A 24,174-nucleotide genomic window follows, 5' to 3' on the forward strand; every position below is an offset into this window, starting at 1 on the left:
TTGTTGGTTTTTCACCCCTTCTAGTGTGGTAAATAAATAAATAATACCCTATTTTTGACTAGACATATATCATAACAGATAGCTCAATAAATAAGAGTCAAGATTCGAGGTAGTAGGAGTTTTGCAGGTTTAATACAGCATAAGGACAGGAACAGGACAACCTGCATAGGAATAGGATGACAGGGTGACAGGGCCCAGCAGCTGCTGGGGCTGGATCTGGGATGAGCGCGCTGACTTTTAATAACAATACATGAGCATATATACATAACGCAAACACATAGCATTACATTGCAGTAGGCGTAGCAGTGGGTGGAGCAATAGGTGTGACGCGTAGCAGTCGCGAAAGATAAGGGCGAAAGTAGGTGTAACTGGGCGTATACATAGACATGTGGTGCAGACGTAACAGGATATGTCATGAATGGGGCGGAAACCATGGAGGGGGCTACCTGAGGAGCCGGGACCTCTAACCTGATGGTGCGCGCAAACTAGCAATGACGTATCACTAGGAGAAGCTGGGGCTATGAACTCTGTGCTAGGAGCAGAGACTGAAGTCTGGAAAGTCGGAGCGACATGTACCTAAACCCTATCTAGTATCTGATGTTTAGGGAACATGTTGATAGGAACTAGAAGTTAGGAGGGGAAAGGCTAACGTGATTCTGAGACTGGACCATGCATTATTCTACATGTAGTGCGTGATGAAGAATATGAAATGACCATTAAATGCAGTATTTCTCTAACGTGGAGACATGAAGGCTAGACAATGACGGAAACTATTGATGCGATTCAGTAGTTTAGGAATGCAGGGAAGGAGGGCTGAACTGATAACTGGAATCATAACATATTCTTGGCAGACTCAGAGACTGAGCCAGGCTGGGCCGGGCACTGCGAGGCAGGAAGTAAGTGAAGGGTCGAGGATACAGGTGGGGGCTGTATCCCTCCTCAGCGAGGCTTCAGGAGACAGGAGCTAAATCTGGTGTCCGGGCCCTTTTGAGGCCTAGAAACGGGGACTTTATAATAGAATAACGTGCACACTGAGAAACGTGGCAACGTGGCTTTACATAGGCCTGATATTCGTAGTATTCACGAGGACTGGAAACTAGCATACTAGAGGGGGACACAACTGTAATTGCGTCATTAATCAGACATGGGGAATGCATATGCATATTTAATCATGCACACATAACATATGATGGATGACACGTAGGGACACAGAACATGGCAAAATTTACTTTTCCACATTCCCTCCTTGTCACTACGTTTCCATCAGGAAACATCAATATTCATGATACCATCTATCATTTCATACAGTATCATTTGCTCGTCTCGAATCCTCTTGGAACGGGATTTAGAACGGGGCTTGGGACTAGGAATACAAGAGGTAGCACAAATGCCGCAAATCGCAGGGCCACATTGTATACAGAGGCAGCAGCTGAATATGATCGCTACTGCAATACCTAGAAAGGACAATATTTTCCATCCCCATGCGGAAAATATATTCCAGAACCAACCGGACCATGTCCAGGTGCCTGGATCTTGGTGTATTAGATGGGCAATTTTATGGAGTCTGGTTATAGCTGAATAAACAGACGGCGCGTTATTTGGAATGAAAATGCAGCAACTAGATCCGATGACTCTACAGGCCCCGCCCCTATCGGCCAGTATGACGTCAAGGACGAGACGATTCTGTAAAACGACAAATCTCATAGCAGATTGCTCTTCAGTTAAGTTACCTAGAGCAGAGGCAGTCTCATTTACTACAGCTTCAAGGGTTCTGGTTAATCTACGGATTAACTTACTATTCTGGATAGGTCCTATAAAGAAGAAGAAACCTCTATTGAAATCTGTATACTGTTCTAGAGCAGTTTCAGTATAATCGACAATTGGGGACTCCCTTCTATGTCTAACGTGTACTAGATGTGTATTTCTATGATAATCAGGTGGGGCTAGGAAAACTGGTGGCAGTAGGAAGGCAATGTAACAGGTTCCCTCCCAATCGAGGGGCAGACGAACATATGCGGTTTGACCACAAATAAAATAAGAATGACGTGAAGCTTTGAAAATAGATTTCCCACTGTCACTATACTTGACAATAGTAGTACAATCACTATGTCCTACATGTACGGAACCCTTATTTCGGACACATAATTCGCCTTTGACTGGTAGTACTGAAATAGCAGGTAAGTCTGGAGTAGTAACAGACTGAACATTCAGGACCATAAAATTCGACGAATAATTACCTAAATTATACACTTCATTTTCTAGATCTAAACCTGTTCGGTGAGGGAGACCTTGCTTGTCTGGGAAACATGTACTGTTAAGAAAAGACATATCTGTTGAGGATGACGTTAACGTGGACCATGCTCCACACGAACCATTATGTGAAAATGGATAAGGAAAAAGTGGCAGAACTCCCTTCGGGGTCTGGAAAGGGGGGAGTCGACCACACACCCAACAATTAGTGGCATTGCTGGTCTGGTGTGAGTAATGTAACATGCGGATAAATGAGTTATTTCGCATAGCGAGGCGGTAGGACAGTTCATGAGGGGGCAGATCACTAAACGTGTGCTCTGCTGTAGCATTAGCAGACTTATTTACATGTGAAACTGGGAAACATAGGTAAAATGCATAACTGGTGCAGGAAATCATAAGGCTGGAAAACAATATAAAACATAGAAAAACGATACATCGGATTGAGTTTTGACTAACTCTCTCACTATGGGGGTCTATTTTATACATGTCAGAAACAGTCTAACCGTTTCACCTAGGGGAGGACTTAGACAATCAATCAAACTGACTGACTTAATTTACTAGACCGTAGTTTTAACTTATACTCCTGCTGCGGAGTTTTCTCTAACAGGGGAGGGGTTGTAGCAATGTCTTTTGCGGGACAGTCCTTGAGAACAATATTCTGGCAATCCTTTGAATCCTGGGAAATGTTCTTTAAGGCGGGTTTCAGTCCATAAAAAAGTTTAATATGAGAAAGGTGTACCCAGCCTTTGCGTCCTTCCAACTTCACGGCTGTACGGGTAGTGAGGAGGACCTGTCGGGGCTCTTTCCATCGAGGCTCCAGCGGACTTGATCTGTCAAAGTTGCGGACCATCACCATGGATCCTGGAACGATTTCATGCGGTGCCACCTCGGTATTGTCTGGAAATGCGGCGGCAACCTGTGAACGACATGAGTTGAGGGCAGACATCAAGGAAGCTAGGTAATCTGTCAGCATATTACTTGAAACATCGGTAATACTTCGGGGTCTAGGAGTACCCCACATATTAGGGGGGCGGCCGAAAACGACCTCATACGGGGACAGACCTGATCTGGAATGTGCGACCATGCGCATATAAAATAAAGCGACTGGCAGAGCTACTAGCCAGTCCACACCTTTTTCTTTACACACTTTTGCACAGATTTTCAGAGTCTGGTTATGTCTCTCAACGAGACCGGCTGCTTCAGGATGGCGTACACAATGGAACTTCCACTGGTACCCTAGCAAAAGGGAAACATGCTTCATGAGTTCAGATGAGAATGGCTGGCCGTTATCAGAATATACGACTCTAGGGAGTCCATAACGGGGGAAGAACTCACGAACCAACTGCTTGGCAGTGGTCGTGGCTGTGTAATCTGGGACTGGATATGCTTCTGTCCACCTGGACAAAGCGCATACAACTACAAGGACATACTTGAAACCTCGACATCGCTCCATCTGAATATAATCCATCTGGAGGACTTCAAAAGGGTGGTCAGGGGGCTGGAAACCACCTTGTTCCACCGGGACACTTTTACCTGGATTAAACTGACAACATATCATACAGGTACGGACTTTCTGCTTGGCTGCAGCTCGTAAATGCTTGTTGAACCAAATGTTCTGGATACTGTCTAACATAGCTTTTTCCCCTAAATGTGCTGGACTATGTGCGGTATTAATAATGACTTGAACCATAGAGTCGGGGAGAAACCATGCGGTTCTACCCTTCGTTACCCATCCTTGATCTGTCTGGACCCCTCCTTGTTCGGACCATTTCTTGATTTCATCGGGAGTAGCATGTAACTGGATATCTATGACATCTTGAGTAGGGTCCTTAACTGTCATACATGTAGTCGGATCTGGAGTATGTGTCTGTGTCGGATTAACTTGAAAGTCTGGAGTCTGTGCTGTAAGCTTGGCTGTGCGATCTGCTAGATCGTTACCCTGGGAAATAATGTCAGTGACCTTCGTATGTGCTTTGCACTTCATGATAGCGATAGATGTCGGTAAATGTATGGCATCTAACAGAGCTTGAATAAGGAGACCATGCTGAATCTTGGTTCCATGAGAAGTCATGAAACCTCCCTCCTGCCAGAGCACTCCGAAGTCGTGTACGACTCCAAATGCGTAGCGTGAATCTGTGTAAACATTAACTTTCAAGTTCTTGGCGTGTATGCAGGCTTGTGTCAGAGCAACTAGCTCTGCTGCTTGAGCGGACAGAGTGTCAATACGGTGTGTCTCAATAACTTCGGTGTCAGTAGTCACTGCATACGCGGCGACTAGTTCTCCTGTACTAGTTCTCATACATGAACCATCCACATAAAGTGTCAGGTCGGGGTCTGGTAACGGAATATCTGTCAGATCTTGTCTTGGTTTTGTCGTAATGTTAACTACTTCCACACAATCATGTGTGGCAGAATTTGAATTAGCTGATGGTAACAATGTAGCAGGATTCAGGATGTTGCAGCGTCTGATTTCTATGTGTGGCTGGAACAGTGTCAATTCATAACCTGTTAAACGTGCAATTGTCAAGTGCTGAGTCTGCGTTCGGTTTAAAAGAACTTCCACAGAATGTGGAACTTGTACTGTCAAGGAATGTCCTAAGACTATGGAATCACTTTGTCTGATAGCTAGTGCTGTGGCTGCAACTGACTTGAGGCACGCAGGCAAAGCCTGGGCGACTGGATCTAATGTGCTAGAAAAATAAGCACATGGCTTGTTTTGTCCTGCTTGATCTTGTGTGAGAACAGATAATGCTGTACCTTCGCGTTCTGTGACGAAAAGTGTAAAAGGCTTACTGTAGTTCGGTGTGGCTAGAACTGGAGCTTGGCATAAAGCTTTCTTTAACTCGTTGAAACTAAGTGTATGTTCAGATGTCCAAGGGAGAACAGTCGATGCGGCTGCCTCCTGTGTCGTTAACTGTATCAGTGGCTTGGCTAGAAATGCATACTGAGGAATCCATTGTCTACAATAAGAAGTAAGGCTGATAAAGGCACGTACCTCCTTCTGGGTCTTGGGCTGAGGAAGACTCGCTATTAACTGGATACGGTCTGGTGTCAACTGCCTACCCCTCTTGGACAGTAAGTGTCCTAAGTATACCACTTGCTGGACACAGAATTGAAGCTTCGAAGGGGACACCTTGTGCCCCATCTCGGCCAGGAAATACAGAACCGTTAGTGACGCTCGCTCGCAATCACGTTCAGAACGGGCTGTGATCAGTAGATCATCGACATACTGGAGCAGGGCAGTGTCAGTTGGCATGTGAATGTTGTCTAGTTGTCTCTTGAGTGCTTGACTGTAAATACTAGGACTTTCTGTGAAACCTTGAGGAGCGCGTGTGAACATATAGCTCCTTCCATTTAAACAGAATCCGAAAAGAAACTGGCTGTCTGGATGAATTGGAACACTAAAAAATGCATTCTTGAGGTCGATTACTGTAAAGAACATGGCTTCGGAATCAATGGCTGTCAATAGGGAAGAGATATCTGGGACAACTGGGTACTGCGGAATAATACATTTATTAAGCTCTCGTAGGTCGATCACTAATCGATATACTGGGGGTGCTTTTGGATCAGTACGTTTCATGACTGGAATGATCGGAGAATTGCATACGTTGGAGTCAGTTTCTACAACTACTCCTTGAGCGATGAGCTCGTCAATAATTTTGGATAAGGCTGCTACAGCCTCGGGTGGCAATCTGTACTGTCTGATTCGTGGTAACACTACACCTGGCTTGAGAGTCACACGATAGGGTGTGATTTGCATGTAACCTACATCAGTTGGACCTTGCGCCCATAAATGCTGCGGAACATTAGACAATCTTGGATCAAAATCTCGTAATACATAGTGACCCTTAAAGTCACGTAGGAACAATCGTATTCCCTCTGGGGAACAACATATAACTGCACCTAACTCTTTCAGTGTCTTAATGCCTAATAGGTTTTCTGGACATGACTTAGTAAGTAACAGATCAGTAGTGCGGGACAATGGACCTACTTCTAGAGTAACTGGCTTTGAAATCTCATTTACGATAGGTTTTCCTGAAAATCCAAGGGAAACATTTCTTGAGCCTGAGAGCGGAGCCCCTGGAACTTCGGCATGACTAATTGTGGTCCTACTTGCCCCTGTATCAATCAAAAACTTTCTGTCTTTCCCTAATACTTGACTGTGAACATAGGGACCTTCTTGATCTACAGGTATCTCGATGAGAGGCAAGCCTACCTCCCTCTCTAGGCTGTTTCATGAATACTGCTGGTACTCTGGATACTCAGACTGTGCATACTGGTACATCTGCTGTGTGACGTGCTGTGTTGCAGCGATAGGCTGCGGTACTGTAACTGTCTGTTGTGCATTCTGTGGCTGAGGAGTCTGTGAAACTTGCTCTTGTCTAGGCGGACGTGGTCTTTCTTTAGTCTTACCAGTAGCTATGTTGTGTTTCAGAACTGCACACTCATTTATAAAATGACCTGGCTGTTTACAATAATTGCAGTTCCCTTTAACGGGAGCTGCAAGATGACTGGCTTGATTCGGACCCCTCTTCTGACTGTCTTGAGGAACAGATTGTGCAACTAGTACTTTCATTTTCGTGTCTTTCATACGTTTTCTCTCGTGTTCTTGCTCTTCCCTGATTCTATTCTGGTGGTACTGGAGCATCTGGAGCATCTGGGACGGAGTATTAGCTTGCCAGGTGCTTTCGACTTTCAAAACTCGATTTTTAATTTGTGGGCTTGAATTCTCGACTAATTTAGTAACAAAAAGGTGAGGGTATGACTCACTACTTGTCTTGAGGCCACTATTGATGCTAAAACATTTTTCAAACCTAGAATAAAAATCACTAATATCTTCCTCTTGTTTCTGTTTACAGGCTGAGATTGCATCCCAGTCTTCTTTTCTAGTTGTCAATAATCTGGGTAAAACTTGAATCAATAATTCTGGTAATTCTTTACATTTCTCTCCTAGACCAGTACCTGGTACTCGTGCCTTGTCTTCAGCTTCTAGAACTGCCCAATCGATCTTTTTCTCTCCCACCTCCCATTCTTTTTCCTTTAGCTTTTCATACACCCCTGCGGGCAACAGGACCTTTAACATTTTAATGATATCTGGGTAAGTGTATTCTCCCATACGGAGCATGTCTTTTAATTCTCTATGGAACCCTGCTGGATCTTTGTCATGACAGGGAATTAATTTCTTCATTTCGAGGAGTTCCATCTTTGTAATCGGGGTGTAAACAAACACTCGTTGCATTTCACCGTCCTCTGTCTTAACTGGATGCACTTCTCGTAACGGGTTCTGTCTTTCCATGTAAAATGGTTTACTTTCTGGGGGTGAGACATGAACAAAATGCGGGTTCAGAAACGTTCTATATTTGTGGCGCTGCTCTAGAATGACACTAATTAAGTCGGTACCTAGACCTCTCCATCTATACTGGAGTAACTCGTTCAGGATATCGTGTAACGGACCTGGATCAGAGTGCTGACCCTCATACAGAGTAATGAGGTGCTGGATCATATACATACCCACCAGTCGCTGCTCGGCTGGGGGCAATTTCAGAAACATTTGTGCCACTATTTCGTCTGGAAAAGTGGTAGAATCAGTAATCCATCGGACTGCTGATCGGGCTAGTTCCTGTTCATGCATGGTACTTAACTCACTGTAACCAATTCGTGATTTTAGAATGTGATCGGTAGCTTGGAACACTTGTTCTAGGGAACCTTGTTCTGGTGCTGAATGATGGAAAATTGACTTGTGTTCTAGGCGTAAATGGCGATCTGGAAATCTAGATTTTCCTACATACGCTATTCTGGCGGGATTCTCGTCCTCTACCTCTTCAGTATCAGAGTTACTTTCTTTCTCGCTTACTTGTGCTGCTTTACGTTGTTCGTGTATCTTTATTATTTCTCTACGGACTTTCTTGTACATACTCTCCATGGCACTAATGGTATTGTGCTTACCCTCGGCTATATTATCACTCCACTTTGTCAGGGTTTTCATTTCGGCCGGATCTTTAGACGGGTAATCTTGTTCTCTTATTAGACAGTTAATTAAAAACTTTAATATCATACGCTGGATCTCAGCTTTCCTTTGAGACATGGCATCACTAATACTTTCTGGATCATCCCCTGTACGGATGAAACGATATATTCTGTCTAGATCTTCTTTCATATTGGGTAGGGTGACTAGATACTCGGTCACCCTCCTTACGCGTACTGAATATAAAACCATATTATTCTCGCCTGGGACTGGGTCATAGGCACATTCGCCAAGAGCTTGCCTGATTTCTGCAACAGACTTATTACTCTTGGGAGTACGCTGTGATGCTTGAGCATGTAATTCGAGTGCTGATAAACGCTTGCGTGGCGGCGGGGTTTGAGGAGGACCTCCTCCTGCGGCCCCTAGACTAGAATCGTCGACTGATGTTCTTCGTGGCGGAGCGGGAAATTGAAATGCTGGCTGGACCGGGGGTACCGTAGCAGGTACTGCATGGGGTGCCCCGGTGTCTGGAGGAGCAGGATGTGCCTGATTTACAGGGACTGGCGGAGCGCGAACAGGATCTGCATATTCAGGGACTGTGTCGTCCAGATAGGACGAAATAAAAATATCAGCTGCGGTCGGTTTGTGACGTAGCTTGGTCGGAACTAGTGGTGGCGGGAAATTACTGGATGCCTCCGGGGTCGCTTTTGGCAAGCCCTCGGCAAGAAGAGGATACATACCCTTAATAAGGGCATGCCTCTGTCTGTCTGACTGTTCGGCTTTGACTTGTTCACCTATCTCGATTAATTCTTTTTCTTGGGCTCGCTCTAAGGATTCTCTACTTAATTCTGACTTTCTGATTTCTTTTTCGGTTCTTTTATGAGCTTCTTTACGCCATAACTCGATGGCATCTTTCTGTGACTGTCTGGCTTTCTTTTTCCATAATGCTTCTTCTACTCGCATGATGCATTCGGCATCCCATGTACCCGATACGGGCCATCTATACTTTTCTTCTAACTGTTTGGTATACTCTACCCATAAGTCTAGATACAATATGGCACTTATGCCATGTTTCTGATACATAAAGTGACCTGGACTGTCCCTGGGCGGGACGGGAACTGCTGCTTCCAGCAGACCCTTTCTAGTTTTTAACTGACGTAACTTGGAAAATATGGGCATGACTGAACTGTAATCTAGACACAATACAATACACAATGAACACGATACTTATTCCCCATTCATACCACGACATTAAAATACATGAAAAACATTTAAAATAATCAGTTCGAACAGAATACTACCTGGAAATACTGAGAACAGAACACATACATTTTCTCGAGAACAGAAACTGACTAGAACAGAAACTAGATGCACTGCTGAAACAGTACGAAACTTACCGGTCTCATAAAGAGACACGTCAGGACCCGCATCCACCGAAGTGGACACTTCGTTTGTGGGACTGTGTACCACCAACCCACAGACCAGAGTCAATTAAATTGACCCTGTCTAGATACCACCCCAGTAACGGTACTCACCGGGCAGCAAGAACGGAAAGCCTCAGACTGGACTGGACTGCTACGACGACGGACGACGAACTTCGGGCTTCGGACTTCAGTTACGGGTGGACCTCCGGATACCTCGGACCTTGGACTCTTGGCTTGGGCTCTGGTCGGGACTCGCCGCGTTCCTCCACCGTCTCGTCTGGATGCTGGACCGCCTCCTCCGTCTCCTCCGTGGGCCTGAGGGATACTTGAGCAGAAATATCTGCCACTGCGCAGAAGAGTTCCGTCACGACTGCAGAGGGTCAGGGGGTCGGCGTGGCTTCACCGACGCGTGGGGAAAGGGCAAGTCCCTGTTCGGGCGCCATTATGTGGTAAATAAATAAATAATACCCTATTTTTGACTAGACATATATCATAACAGATAGCTCAATAAATAAGAGTCAAGATTCGAGGTAGTAGGAGTTTTGCAGGTTTAATACAGCATAAGGACAGGAACAGGACAACCTGCATAGGAATAGGATGACAGGGTGACAGGGCCCAGCAGCTGCTGGGGCTGGATCTGGGATGAGCGCGCTGACTTTTAATAACAATACATGAGCATATATACATAACGCAAACACATAGCATTACATTGCAGTAGGCGTAGCAGTGGGTGGAGCAATAGGTGTGACGCGTAGCAGTCGCGAAAGATAAGGGCGAAAGTAGGTGTAACTGGGCGTATACATAGACATGTGGTGCAGACGTAACAGGATATGTCATGAATGGGGCGGAAACCATGGAGGGGGCTACCTGAGGAGCCGGGACCTCTAACCTGATGGTGCGCGCAAACTAGCAATGACGTATCACTAGGAGAAGCTGGGGCTATGAACTCTGTGCTAGGAGCAGAGACTGAAGTCTGGAAAGTCGGAGCGACATGTACCTAAACCCTATCTAGTATCTGATGTTTAGGGAACATGTTGATAGGAACTAGAAGTTAGGAGGGGAAAGGCTAACGTGATTCTGAGACTGGACCATGCATTATTCTACATGTAGTGCGTGATGAAGAATATGAAATGACCATTAAATGCAGTATTTCTCTAACGTGGAGACATGAAGGCTAGACAATGACGGAAACTATTGATGCGATTCAGTAGTTTAGGAATGCAGGGAAGGAGGGCTGAACTGATAACTGGAATCATAACATATTCTTGGCAGACTCAGAGACTGAGCCAGGCTGGGCCGGGCACTGCGAGGCAGGAAGTAAGTGAAGGGTCGAGGATACAGGTGGGGGCTGTATCCCTCCTCAGCGAGGCTTCAGGAGACAGGAGCTGAATCTGGTGTCCGGGCCCTTTTGAGGCCTAGAAACGGGGACTTTATAATAGAATAACGTGCACACTGAGAAACGTGGCAACGTGGCTTTACATAGGCCTGATATTCGTAGTATTCACGAGGACTGGAAACTAGCATACTAGAGGGGGACACAACTGTAATTGCGTCATTAATCAGACATGGGGAATGCATATGCATATTTAATCATGCACACATAACATATGATGGATGACACGTAGGGACACAGAACATGGCAAAATTTACTTTTCCACACTAGAGCCCCTGCATGGCACTCTGACTATTGCTGGAAGAATTGGCACTTTACATACCAAGCCCTGTCAGCTGAAACCCCGAGGAATCGTTTTTTTACTTGCAGGAATCGGGAGGCGGGAGACTAGCCTTGAAATCGGTATTCTCACGCCTGACTCGGGAGAGTTTGCATGTCTGGTGAACGGGGCAGGAGCGGTGAACGGGGCAGGAGCGGTGAACGGGGCAGGAGCGGTGAACGGGGCAGGAGCGGTGAACGGGGCAGGAGCGGTGAACGGGGCAGGAGCGGTGAACGGGGCAGGAGCGGTGAACGGGGCAGGAGCGGTGAACGGGGCAGGAGCGGTGAACGGGGCAGGAGCGGTGAACGGGGCAGGAGCGGTGAACGGGGCAGGAGCGGTGAACGGGGCAGGAGCGGTGAACGGGGCAGGAGCGGTGAACGGGGCAGGAGCAGTGAACGGGGCAGGAGCAGTGAACAGGGCAGGAACAGTGAAAGGGGCAGGAGCAGTGAACGGGGCAGGAGAGGCGACATGGCAGGAGAAGTGATGGGGCAGGAGAGGCGACATGGCAGGAGAGGTGACTTGGAAGGAGAGGCAACAAGACAGGAGAGGTGACCGGGCACAAGAAGTGACGGGCAGGAGAGGTGACGGGGCAGGAGAGGTGACGGGGCAGGAGAGGTGACGGGGCAGGAGGGGTGAACGGGGCAGGAGCAGTGAACGGGGCAGGAGCAGTGAACGGGGCAGGAGAGGCGACATGGCAGGAGAAGTGATGGGGCAGGAGAGGCGACATGGCAGGAGAGGTGACTTGGAAGGAGAGGCAACAAGACAGGAGAGGTGACCGGGCACAAGAAGTGACGGGCAGGAGAGGTGACGGGGCAGGAGAGGTGACGGGGCAGGAGGGGTGAACGGGGCAGGAGGGGTGAACGGGGCAGGAGGGGTGAACGGGGCAGGAGGGGTGAACGGGGCAGGAGCAGTGAACGGGGCAGGAGCAGTGAACGGGGCAGGAGCAGTGAACGGGGCAGGAGCAGTGAACGGGGCAGGAGCAGTGGACGGGGCAGGAGCAGTGGACGGGGCAGGAGCAGTGGACGGGGCAGGAGCAGTGGACGGGGCAGCAGCAGGCATTTCCCAGGGCAACTGGAAGGGTAGGTGGGCAGTTTTGTTTGGGGGGGACCGGTTTTGAACAAGTGCAGGAGTTTTAAAAACACTGCAAAGTTCTTTGTATATTCAGCAGGTTTCGGTCAACAATACAAGTGCCAAGATAACGTTGGTGATCAATGTACCTGCTTGCTTCTGATAACTAAAGTCACTACTGATCGCGAAGGACCTTTTCTATTAACGGACAGTACCGTACTAGCTGCACGGCTTCTTTTTCTTTTTCTAATTTTTTTTTCTAAAAGTGTTTTTTAATTGCTCGCAAAATTGTTATATTTACATTACAGCTTCCTTCTTGTTCTTACTGAGTAATTGCAAATATTTTAATTAATCATGCAATAAAGATTATTAATTAATATTAACAATGTACCTGCTGGAGAGAGATGGGAGCATGTTTTGTCTAGTGGCTGTTTTACTCATCTAAGGTAGCCCAGTGAGGTAGTATGCCTGCTGCAAAGAACATGTACCATGCATATCAAAGAGCAATATGTTATGTGCATAGTTCTGTGGGTAATGCTTTGTGTTCACTTCCCGAATGAAAGGACACTTGAATACATATGGCCTGGCAGTTTGGGCTGGACTGTTCCCATTGGGCGCAGGATCATGACTGATTTGCATATGGCTGGGTCCAAACTGGAATGGCATGGTGAGCAAATAAACAATGGATTTAGGTCTAGATCTCTGTACTGGGGTGAATGTATGACATTGTTCTGCATTCTGTCCATCAATTGTTCTTTTTGCATTTGTCACCCCGAGTGGGACAGGTATGCTCAGACATGAGTCCCATGCTCTCCATGCCACTGGAATCAAGCTATCCTGGCTGATGAGGGCTGAAAACCCGAAACCGGTCTAGGATGTTTGTTTCCAGTCCATGGAGGACCTGGCCTGGCAGTTCGGGCTGGACTGTTCCCATTGGGTGCAGGATCAAGACTGATTTGCATATGGCTGGCTCCAAACCGGAATGGCATGGTGAGCAAAGAAACAATGGATTTAGGCCCAAATCTCTGTACTGGGATGAATGTATGACATTGTTCTGCATTCTGTCCACCAGTTGTTCTTTTTGCTATATTATTATGATTGAGCAGCTAGCTGGCTGACATAAATATGAAGGAGCCTTTGTGGGTTTCCGTGAGTCTAGATTCTCCAGAAGAGTCCCTACAAGACAAAACATAATCATGGATTTCTGAACAATGAGAGTAAAAGCATTAAGGTAACATGTTGTTCCTGCTTACATTTCCCTATGAGTGTTTGCTTTTTCCTGAATTAAACCTCAAATAAACATGTTTATCCATTGTTTTAATTAAATAACGTTATAAGCTGTAACTGGTCAGTGAAATGCTAAACGTACTAAAAATTGGTATGTTTTGCTATTTCTAGCCACACCCCTGACTCCGCCCACTGATTCAATATTCGGTTATTCCCGCCCCCTGATTCTCCACCCACAGTTCCCTTACTTTTTCTTTCCCACTTCGACCACTGAGTACGACATCCTTTATTAATGTAATAACTGCACTTTTACAATTGCATTATTAACCTTCTTGCTTCTGGAATTTGCTTGAAAATGCACCATTTACCCACTCTTTTTTCAAAAAGGCACTTGCTCGCCCACAAAATTTACGCCGCACCACTTTCAAATGTCACCAGCCGCCACTGCTGGAACTGAGGAAGAACAGAAGAGGACTGGAACTGCTCCCTCCTGTATCCAGCACAAAGAAGTGAACTCCTGTTCAAGCTACAGGTATACAGCAAGCTACAAGAAGCCTTATCTGCAACTGCCCAGCTGACAAGTGGCAATTGGTTCTAGCCAGAACTCTTCTTTTGGTCTCTACATGATACCCTGTGAGTCTCAAAATGCCTCCCCTTAAGTCCTGGGAGGGGAGCATTAGAACTGTACACCTGTTATGGATTTGGGCTTACATGACTAAGTCAGAAAACTAAATCTTTGAAAAGGATGAACCTGGTTGGTGTATCAGACACATGCTACATTGCGGTCAGCTTCAAATTGCACTTAGGTCAGTGTACTTTGACCATTGACTATCATTGATGCCTTGGGCTTCTTTGCATTATGCCTACTTAAAACTTTGTAAGTTCTTTTCTCCAGTTCCCCTTATTTGATTTTTGTCATTTTGGTCTCATATTGCTTATTAAACTTGACTTTTAAATTGAGTTTGGGATTTGTTTTTCATTTTGTATGTTGACCTTATTATTGTTTTGGTATTGCATAAATACCTTCAAATTTCGCAGGAGTTGTGATTATTTTTTGAAGTGGGCAGTCAGAATCAGAATAAACTTTATTCGATTTTAGTCATTTAAAATCCTAAGAGCGACAGTTTAAAACATTTCGTACAAGTAGTAATCAAAATACATTATACTATATCAGATAAACACATATTCCCTGCATGTAACTTTTTATCAGTTACTGTTTGACTAAAAAACTAGTAACTCGCCAAAAACAAATACAGTGTGATATACTTTTTTGCTGTAAGTTTTAACCAATTGTACTTTTCCTTATGACTGGTTTCCTGAAGAATATACTGTGAATAACACCCACACAATAAGCATTTTCCAATAATTGTAAATATAAAACGGCCAGACGACATTTCCTCCATCCCCCTTGCTTCAGCAGTGGCAAGATGCATCTCGCTCATTCTCTTGCGTAAAATTTACAAAATTAGGTCACATGAATTGTTGATTGTGGTGTCATATTTTTCACAAGGGCAGTGACCAAGTTCTCTGGACCAATCATTTACCACTGGATGGCTGACCAAACGGTGGAAGCTGCCAAACCTGAACCTTGTTAGGACATATCTATCATACCCCCCAATTCACCAAACCAAATATGGTTGAATGTGATAAGTTACCAACGTCAATTGATGCTGGACCACAGTACATTTATTAATTTCCTGGGCAGCTCTAAGACTAAATGTGCCATACATATTATTTTGAATTCCTTCCTAGAGATGGAACTCATTTTCTCCGGGGAAGTGTAAAATTCGAGGCGGCCAAGATTCACCAAACATTTTTTAACCTAGTTCAGCCAGGCGAATTTATTCGCATGGTCTAACCTCATAGAGTCCTTCATTATTTCTCGATTTGGTCCTGTACTGCTGGAGGTCCATACTCGATGCCACAGTAATAATGGCTGTACTTTAATAAGGTCAGAAATAAAAGAGATCCCCAACTCGCTATGACAATTAAAAACTGAGGAACTCGAAGGCACTGCTAAAATAAACCTTAAAAATGTATTTCCCACTTGTTGGATTGGAGATACATCGTAAAAAACCCATATTCCCGCCCAAAACATTGCAAAACTTATACACTTAGCCAAAAGAATTTACGAAGAATCCCGGGGCCTTTTGCCCATTTTTTTTTTTGCAACGTTAACAGCCGCCATAAAAAGGAGACTCCTGCTCTTAACTGCCGGTCCCCAAGAACTGGTGTGCTCAAATAGGACGCCCAAATACGAGAACATATTAATAGCATCTACCCTGCTATCCCCTAACTGCATTATACTACATTTATTTCTCCCCTTCCCACATGATATTACAAAGTTTTTTTTTTTCGCATTAAGTTTGACCACGGCTATCCATGAAGCTAGTGTATAAAGTAAGGGCTTTCTGTAGACCTTACTGCGTTCTGGCCATAAGTACTGCATCGTCCACGTAGAGGAGGGAGACAATCGTCTTTTTATTGATGTATGGTGGATCTGTAGCCCTTTCCACAAGTTCCTTTTCTAAAGTGTTGGTATATAGAGTGAGGAGGAACGGGGCCAAGACACCGCCTTGTCTCACACTCCACTCCACACGGAATGGCGCAGTACATTCCCCTTTTAATCCATACCTCACCTTAGCACTAGCCCCAGCATATAGTTGTCTTAGGAACTGCACCAGTACCGGGTCGATCTTTAGATCCATTCAAATAATCCACAATTTGTTGTTTATAACACAATCAAATGCGGCGGTAAGGTCTACAAATGCCACCTTTTGTATGTTGACTTCATTATTGTTTTGGTACTGCATTAATACCTTCAACTTTGGCAGGGCTTGTGATTATTTTTTGAAGTGGGCAGTCACCTACTTATAATCACATTTTTAACATCAATGAATTGGAATAAGAGCTTGTTTTATACATGCACCTACTAACAATTCATTCCCCCTTTATGTAACTGGTTAGGTCAAATCAAGGCCAGTGGTGAGTAATGAAAGGTACAGACAATGAATGATCTTAGCTGGCTAGGCAGGGAGAAATTGCCGCAGTCCTATCACAGGTGTCACCCCATTCTGCTTGTGCTATTTGTTCCCCATTTTTAGGTTTTGCCTTAGCCATGCGTACGAAGTACGCATGCGCTAGCAAAACCTCTTGATTCCTATCTGGGGTGATGACCCGCCTCTGCCTATCATTGGCTAGCTCCATAAATGGAGGCTAGCCATTGGGAGGCAGAGGCTGTCAATCGCGTTTTCTCTCGAAAACGCGATTCGGGGGCGTTTCTCGGGCTTTTTTTAAGCCCCGCCCCTTTGTCCCGGGCCGCGCTGCCATTGGCTGCCGGCCCGGGACACCCCCGTGACGTCATTCCCGGGCCGCGCTGTGATTGGCTACCGGCCGGGACACCCCCGTGACGTCAGCCAATCACAGCGCGGCCCGGGACCTGACTTGTTAATAGTTAGCTTTAGTAAACACTCTCTTTTTGTATTTGCAAATCAAATAAGAGTTTTAGTGTACTTACCTGTGTAGTGAAAGCGCAGATATATTGCACAGTTGTATATAATTCAATATTTACAATTGTATAGCCTTATTGAAATCGCTTGAAATGTGCTTTTGTTGCCCTTTCGATATGAGAGCACTTCGATTTTAAATATGCTTCTTGCCAGCACATCTCACCCCTTAAAACGCATGTGTCAAACCCAGTCCATTTGAACATGTTCTGCCGCGGAACACGGACGATTTGGCTATATCTCGACACACCCACCTGCTCACGTGCGCAACAGGCTGAAAATTACTGTATGTTGGGAGCGCGGTGGGTAAAGTTTACTCTGATTATGTAAATATGCCGGTCATTTTCGAAATATAGCGTGCTTGGAGTAAATGGGACATGGCCTTAGTTACATTACAACATTTGCGACTTATAGCTTTAAAATAAGATGTGTTAAAAGCTCACAAAAAGTCCATACATATAAAAACAGTACAGATATAAATTATTTGTTTAATTTTCCATTCCTCTACCATTGTTCACTTATTTAGCAATTTTAATGTCCGAAAATTGCTGCCTTGGGAGTACAGGTCTATGCCGAACGAATACAAATGTTAAATTACGAAATCATGTACGATGAAGATGGCGGCGGATTTTTACCTCCCTCTATCTGAAGCGGCGCGGGTGGATGACGTTGTGCGACGGGCAGCGCGAGCTCTGCTGCTTCGGTTGCCGGGAAAGGAGAGGCTGGAGGTCGGAGCCGGGAGCCGAAAGGAACCGCGTGTTCCACAGCCGCTGGAAGTCCTGAAGCCGCCATGTCCTACTGCCGGCAGGAAGGTGCGGGCGAGCTCTGCTGCTTCGGTTTCCGGGAAAGGAGAGGCTGGAGGTCGGAGCCGGGAGCCGAAAGGAACCGCGTGTTCCACAGCCGCTGGAAGTGCTGAAGCCGCCATGTCCTACTGCCGGCAGGAAGGTGCGGGCATGGAGGGTTGGTGTGACCCGGGGGTCTGGTCTGAGAACTGACCATTTGGGCATAGGTGGCACATTGTCTGGTCGTCTATTGGCGACGTTTCCATTTGTGGTTATGTATGATACTTAAGGCGACGCGATATTATCTGCGAAACCAAGCTGATACCTCTGTGCAATGAGAAACATTTCAGAAATTATGAAGTTTTAGGATTACAATGTGAAGCTTTGGGAATACAAGGACAGATATAGCGTATAGAATGGAAGTCCTGGCCCTAGACAGCAGGTAACTTCTGTGCCACCCTCTAGAGAATCGGTATTGAATTAGAGACTTGCAGTAGAGTTAAAAGCAAAAAGCATGCTACCTCTTCCATGTGATTAGATCGCAACAGGGGAAGGCGCTGCTGGCATACAGTGGAAGCAACTGAATTCTGGTCTTGTCAGTTCTTGAGCTGGAACCGGGTTGGCCACAGTGAATGAATTAGAGGTGGTCTGCTGCTGTGTGCTCTAATATATTGTAATAGAAGAAGGGTCCATCGATCCGGATGTATATTAAGTAAGAGGATTTTTTAAGATGTTGAGTTCAAGAGATTAAATTAAGAGATTCACCAGGAGCAGCCTATCTGCTGCTCAGCCCATCCTTCAACTGACTCCAACATTCTACAGCATCATCACGCACCAACATTTTATACCGCAGACACACTGGCTGAGCAGCAGAAACAACACATCCTTTCCTTACAGGAAAAAAACACTGCTATAACCCTATGCATCCCACAAATACATAGCAAGGGAAAGGACCCCTGCAAGGAAATGTAGGATGTCCAAGCATGCAACCCAGTGCTCCCTTCGAAGTAAAGATTAGCAGCTGCAACCATGAAAACAAGTAGGCACTTGAAATAATGGAGCTATTAGCAATGATTAAGCCATGTCGTATAGCAACATGCCTAAAAATATATTTTTTTGAGGGGTAGGAGGAAGCGCTATGATGTGGGCAGCAGTCATGTGGTTTCCCCCCCTTCAAATGGAAACAAGCATTTACAATGCAACGGTTTCGCCTTTGGAAATGTTAAAGCTATTTGCAATGTAAATGACAATGCCATTTATTTATCTGTTTTCAAAACCAACACATAAATACAAATGTTGTCATTTACAATGCCAATAGCTCAAACTTTTCCAAAGGCGAAACCGTTGCATTGTAAATGCTTGTTATAACTGTTTTTAGATGGGCAGGTGCTGTGTACTCTGCTTTGCAGTTTATGGAGCCATGCTATGTACTTTAGTTTGAGTACACTGTTTCAAGATCTGTTTAAGTGTGTTTGAAATTACTGTTCATTCAAACTTGTGATGCTGATTAGTCAAAAGCCTCTGTTTCCTGCGGACCTCCTGCTTACCAGATATGCTTGCTTGCTTGTTTATTTGTTCAACTTCCCCACCATCTGATTAAAGACCTCCATTTGCTACCCCACTCTCCTGCCAGAAAAAACCTTCTAACTGAGACAGCATTCAGAAATCTTTGGGAAGGCTCCAGTACCTAATGTGTTAGCTTACTTAATCTTTTATTTACTGCCTCAATCTTCTGCAGCAGACCGCCTATTTGACAGAAAACATAGTCATCTGTCTCTATTACCTCGGGGTTAATCAGTCACCGGTATTGAACATCTCTTCTTATACTAAAAGTTAACCTTAAGGGGATGTGGTGGAAGATCTTAGCTTCTGTAGATATTCAGGGAATTCCAGCGAGAAGCCCTGGGTGTGACAACAGGAAAATGTGTCGTCTTGGTCAATGGCACTGCCTATAGGTCCTCCTCGTGTGATGCAACCACTTCCTCTCCCATACGGTGGCAGCGATTGAGATGTCTAGATTCAGGCAGGAACAGCAGAAACGGTTTATCATGTCAGTGCTCAAACATGCAGTATGACTAGCAGTGGGTGCTTGTAGCACAGTTGTAAATCTTGTAAATCACTATGCGTGTATTGGAAACTGCATGGTAAATGACTAGTGCACTGTAGATCCATGCCATCATTTACACTGAAGTAAGTGTTCAAGTTGAAGCCTGCTCTGTATACAATTCAATAAGCAGTATGTGCAGTGCTTAGTTTGTGAAAAAAACATAAGTGCCAGGGCCATCACCAGGAGGCCACTGCAGTTTCACAAACCGTTGCCTCTACCAGTGACCGCCCCAACACACTACTAATCACACTCTTAAGTGTGACAATTCCAGGCCCCCAAAGCTATAAATACTCCCTGGATGGTAGTTATTATTAATTCGTTCTTGTGTATTGAATTAATAAACAGCTGTTGTCTTTATCTCTAAATTTGACTGACCGTGCCACCATGTGTGGACTGCCATAAGTGCTGGTGCTCACAATTTAGTTGTGGTGCTGTGCACCAGAAAACACTGGTTCAAATTATGCACTGATAACTGGGTGGATAAACTTTTATTCTCATGTGAGCTAGAACACAAACCTGCAGGCTTTCACAGATCCGCTTTAAAGCACCACTTTAGTAGCCAGTAGTGAAAACATCCAACCAAGATATAAGTCCATTAATTTCGCTTTATTTTGATAGGTATGTAAGATAATGGCCCTCACAGAGTGACACTCATGGCAATAGCATGTAAATGATGTAGATGACGCCCGACATAGCTTCCTTGAAGGTTTGGGATACAGAAGCATGCATTGGTGAGAACTAGCACTGCCAATAGTGAGAGTGGGAATCAGGGTTACAAATCCATGTTGACCACCCAGTGAGTACCATTAATTGGCAGCCAACTCACAATTTCGAGATTAGATTAAAAAAAAACATGCTTAGGGCCATACTATAGAAATAAAACATTGCAATAGATAGACCCAGCCTCCTAATGAAGTTCAGTCTAAACAGGATTATACACACTAAGAGTTCTGCAGTCGCAACACAGAATAAAAGCAGCAGGACTTGATGTTCTAGAAACAAACTATGACTCTCTCTGTTACACATCTAGAATCAATATGAATACAGATCAGTCTTAAAGAATGAACATCAGGACACAATAACAGACTCAGACAATTTCAGATAAATTGGTTATTGTATTAATGATCCAAAATCAATGCTTAGAAGTATTTTAAGAAATTCAGTCGACCTTTACAGCATGTAGTATGAAACTGCACGTTTAGTAAAAGGTGTTATTTCAATAGAGGTTTATAAGTTACAGATTCCTTCTACAATTAAAAGGTAGAAGGGGGTTTCCAAGACTCAATCATTCGAACGTTTCAGATTCCTACCACCATTGAAGGTAAGTAAGTTTATTTGTATAAGCTAATCAATACCTTTACAATATTCACTTTAAACATGACACATCAAAAAATCCTTATTTACAAGTTAAAAAGCATAACTTAAAAGCAGCTGATTCTTAGTCGGTGTCAAACAATAAAAAGCTGGAATTTCGCTTTTGCCATCCAGCATAGAAAATTCCATTCTAGCTAATTAAGATTACTGCTAATTTCGCCTGAGGCTTGAGCCGGGCGGTCCTTCTTCTCTCTTGTTATTTTTAAACCATTGCTTATTGTTTTCACTTGCCCTCTGTGTCCTCCCCCCCCCCCCCTGCACCAGCGCGCGGATTTAGCGCGACGCTGTGGTGTTTCTGCCGATTTTCGGGCAGAAACATTATTTTAACTTCTGACCTTCTAAATTGACTGGTTGCACTCCTCCTGCATAGCGCTGCCTCCCCCAGACGATACAGCCGATTTTAGGGCTGTTTGACCTGCTGGCAAGGGTGGTACTATTGCGGCGGCCATCTTGGGTAGGGCGAGCCTTCCTTAGGGGCGAGAGTCACCGCTATAAAAAGAGTAGAAGGACTTTGGCATACCATTACTGCTAATTTCGCCTGAGGCTTGAGCCGGGCGGTCATTCTTCTCTCTTGTTATTTTTAAACCATTGCTTATTGTTTTCACTTGCCCTCTGTGTCCTTCCCCCCCTGCACCAGCACGCGGATTTAGCGCGATGCTGTGGTGTTTCTGCCGATTTTCGGGCAGAAACATTATTTTAACTTCTGACCTTCTAAATTGACTGGTTGCACTCCTCCTGCATAGCGCTGCCTCCCCCAGACGATACAGCCGATTTTAGGGCTGTTTGACCTGCTGGCAAGGGTGGTACTATTGCGGCGGCCATCTTGGGTAGGGCGAGCCTTCCTTAGGGGCGAGAGTCACCGCTATAAAAATAGACAGCCATGACTTCGCGCAGCGGACGCGTTCAGCGGACGTGCCGGACTCGTGCCGGAGTCAAGCCAGAGTGCAGCCCGTCTGTGCCCGTCCGTGCACGGGTCGGGCACAGGGCTAAGGACTCTGCTGGAATTATTAAAGGAAATTATAGCAGGCAACAACTATTAGCTTTAAAACCCGTCCATGATTGTAATCGCCACAACTTAGACCCTTCGGACTGGATAGGTCCTGTGAGCTGCCAAAAATGCCATATTACATTATCATGGTCTCAGGTATCCGCCCTTACGACACCTATCGCCCCCACCCACATCTTAAAAGCGGGCCTAATTAACGCCAGATCCTTATCAAAACATGCCCAGCACATACATGACCTCCTCATAGATGACAACTTAGACTGTCTCTTTATTACAGAGACTTGGCTCAAACCCTGGTGTACCCCGGATCTGGTACATGCCCTACCTTTAGGGTATGGTATCCAGAGGGTTGACGGAGGTAAAGAGCAACGGGGGGGGGGGGGAGTGGCCATTATACACAGAGATATCTTTGGGTGTGTAATGACAGAACTCCATGATATAAAGGATGCAGAGGGGATGGCCTTTAGTCTTAAAATTCATGACAACTTCTCTTTCTCTGGGGCATTAATTTACCGCCCTCCCGGTTCCAGCACTGACTTTTTAGGAAGTGTGGGAGAAGCGCTAAGTTCATTGATACTCAGATATTCTAACTTTACCTTGTTGGGAGATGTGAATATTTATCTTTAGTCTACAACTGAGGCATCTACTGCATCCTTTAGAGAAACCATGGAAGTACTTGGTCTTAAAATACGTGATACCCCAGCCACTCATGAGGCGGGACACACGATTGATTGTATTGCCACTAACTTAGACATCTTAACAATAGACCAGCTGAAACCCCAAATATGGACTGACCATGTACTAATGCCTTTCTCGATTACATCAGAGACGATTGCCAATAAAAAGACTTCTTGCAAAGGTAACCAGGCCAGACAGGAGGACTGGAAGGCCACCATGAAGCACCCTGAATTGATATCAATAGCTAGAGAATGTAGACCTAAGCTAACAGGATCCCCCAACCTAAACACCTTTAGGGAATGGATGACGGAACTAAAAAACATAACTAGACAGGGAAGGCGCAAGGTCAAATCCGGGAATAAGAAGAGATCGGCCCCCTGGTTTGACCTAGAGCTCAAAAACAAACAGAGGGAACTAAGACTGGCTGAACGTAGTTGGCGGAAAAACTACCTTAGCACAGAACGCAGCAAATATAAAAAGACAAAGAAAGCATATCATGCTCTAATCAAACAGGCTAAAACAAAATACTTTACGTCAGCCATAGCAACAGCCAACTGTAAACAGAAGGCGATTTTTAATATTGTAAAAGATTTTAGTAAACCCAAATGTTTAATGCAGGATATCCCCCCCCTCACAAATGCTGTGTGACTCCATCGCAGACTTTTTTGAGGAAAAGGTTAGGGGTCTGACGAAAGACTTTGAGGCTCCTATCCTGGACCAAATTCATGAGGATGATAATGCTAGGCAGGAAGCCACCCAGCTTACAGCTTTCCGTACAATGAGCTTGGAGGAGACAAAAAGGGCCATCCTGGCAACCAAATCAGGATCACCATTTGATCCATGTCCTATAGGACTCCTACATCTTATTGTTGATGTTGTCAGCTCGGACATAAATGCTATTGTTAACAACTCTTTGTCCACCGCCTATGTCCCCCCTGAGTGGAAACGGGCAGCTGTAAAGCCATTACAAAAAAAACAACTCCCTGACCCCTCTACACTCTCCAATCTACGTCCAATTTCATTACTTCCATCATTGTGTAAAATCACTGAGTCCACAGTGAATAAACAGCTGACA

General features: G+C 45.1%; 1 protein-coding gene across 1 annotated transcript in view; it reads left to right on the forward strand.

Moving 5' to 3' along the window:
• LOC144784742 (serum paraoxonase/arylesterase 2-like) overlaps positions 1–24,174 on the forward strand; it is a 499,971-nt gene that overhangs the window by 98,194 nt on the left and 377,603 nt on the right. The gene's annotated exons all lie outside the window — the stretch shown is intronic.

This window comes from Lissotriton helveticus, chromosome 10, assembly GCF_964261635.1.
Source record: "Lissotriton helveticus chromosome 10, aLisHel1.1, whole genome shotgun sequence".
Lineage (NCBI taxonomy): Eukaryota > Metazoa > Chordata > Amphibia > Caudata > Salamandridae > Lissotriton > Lissotriton helveticus.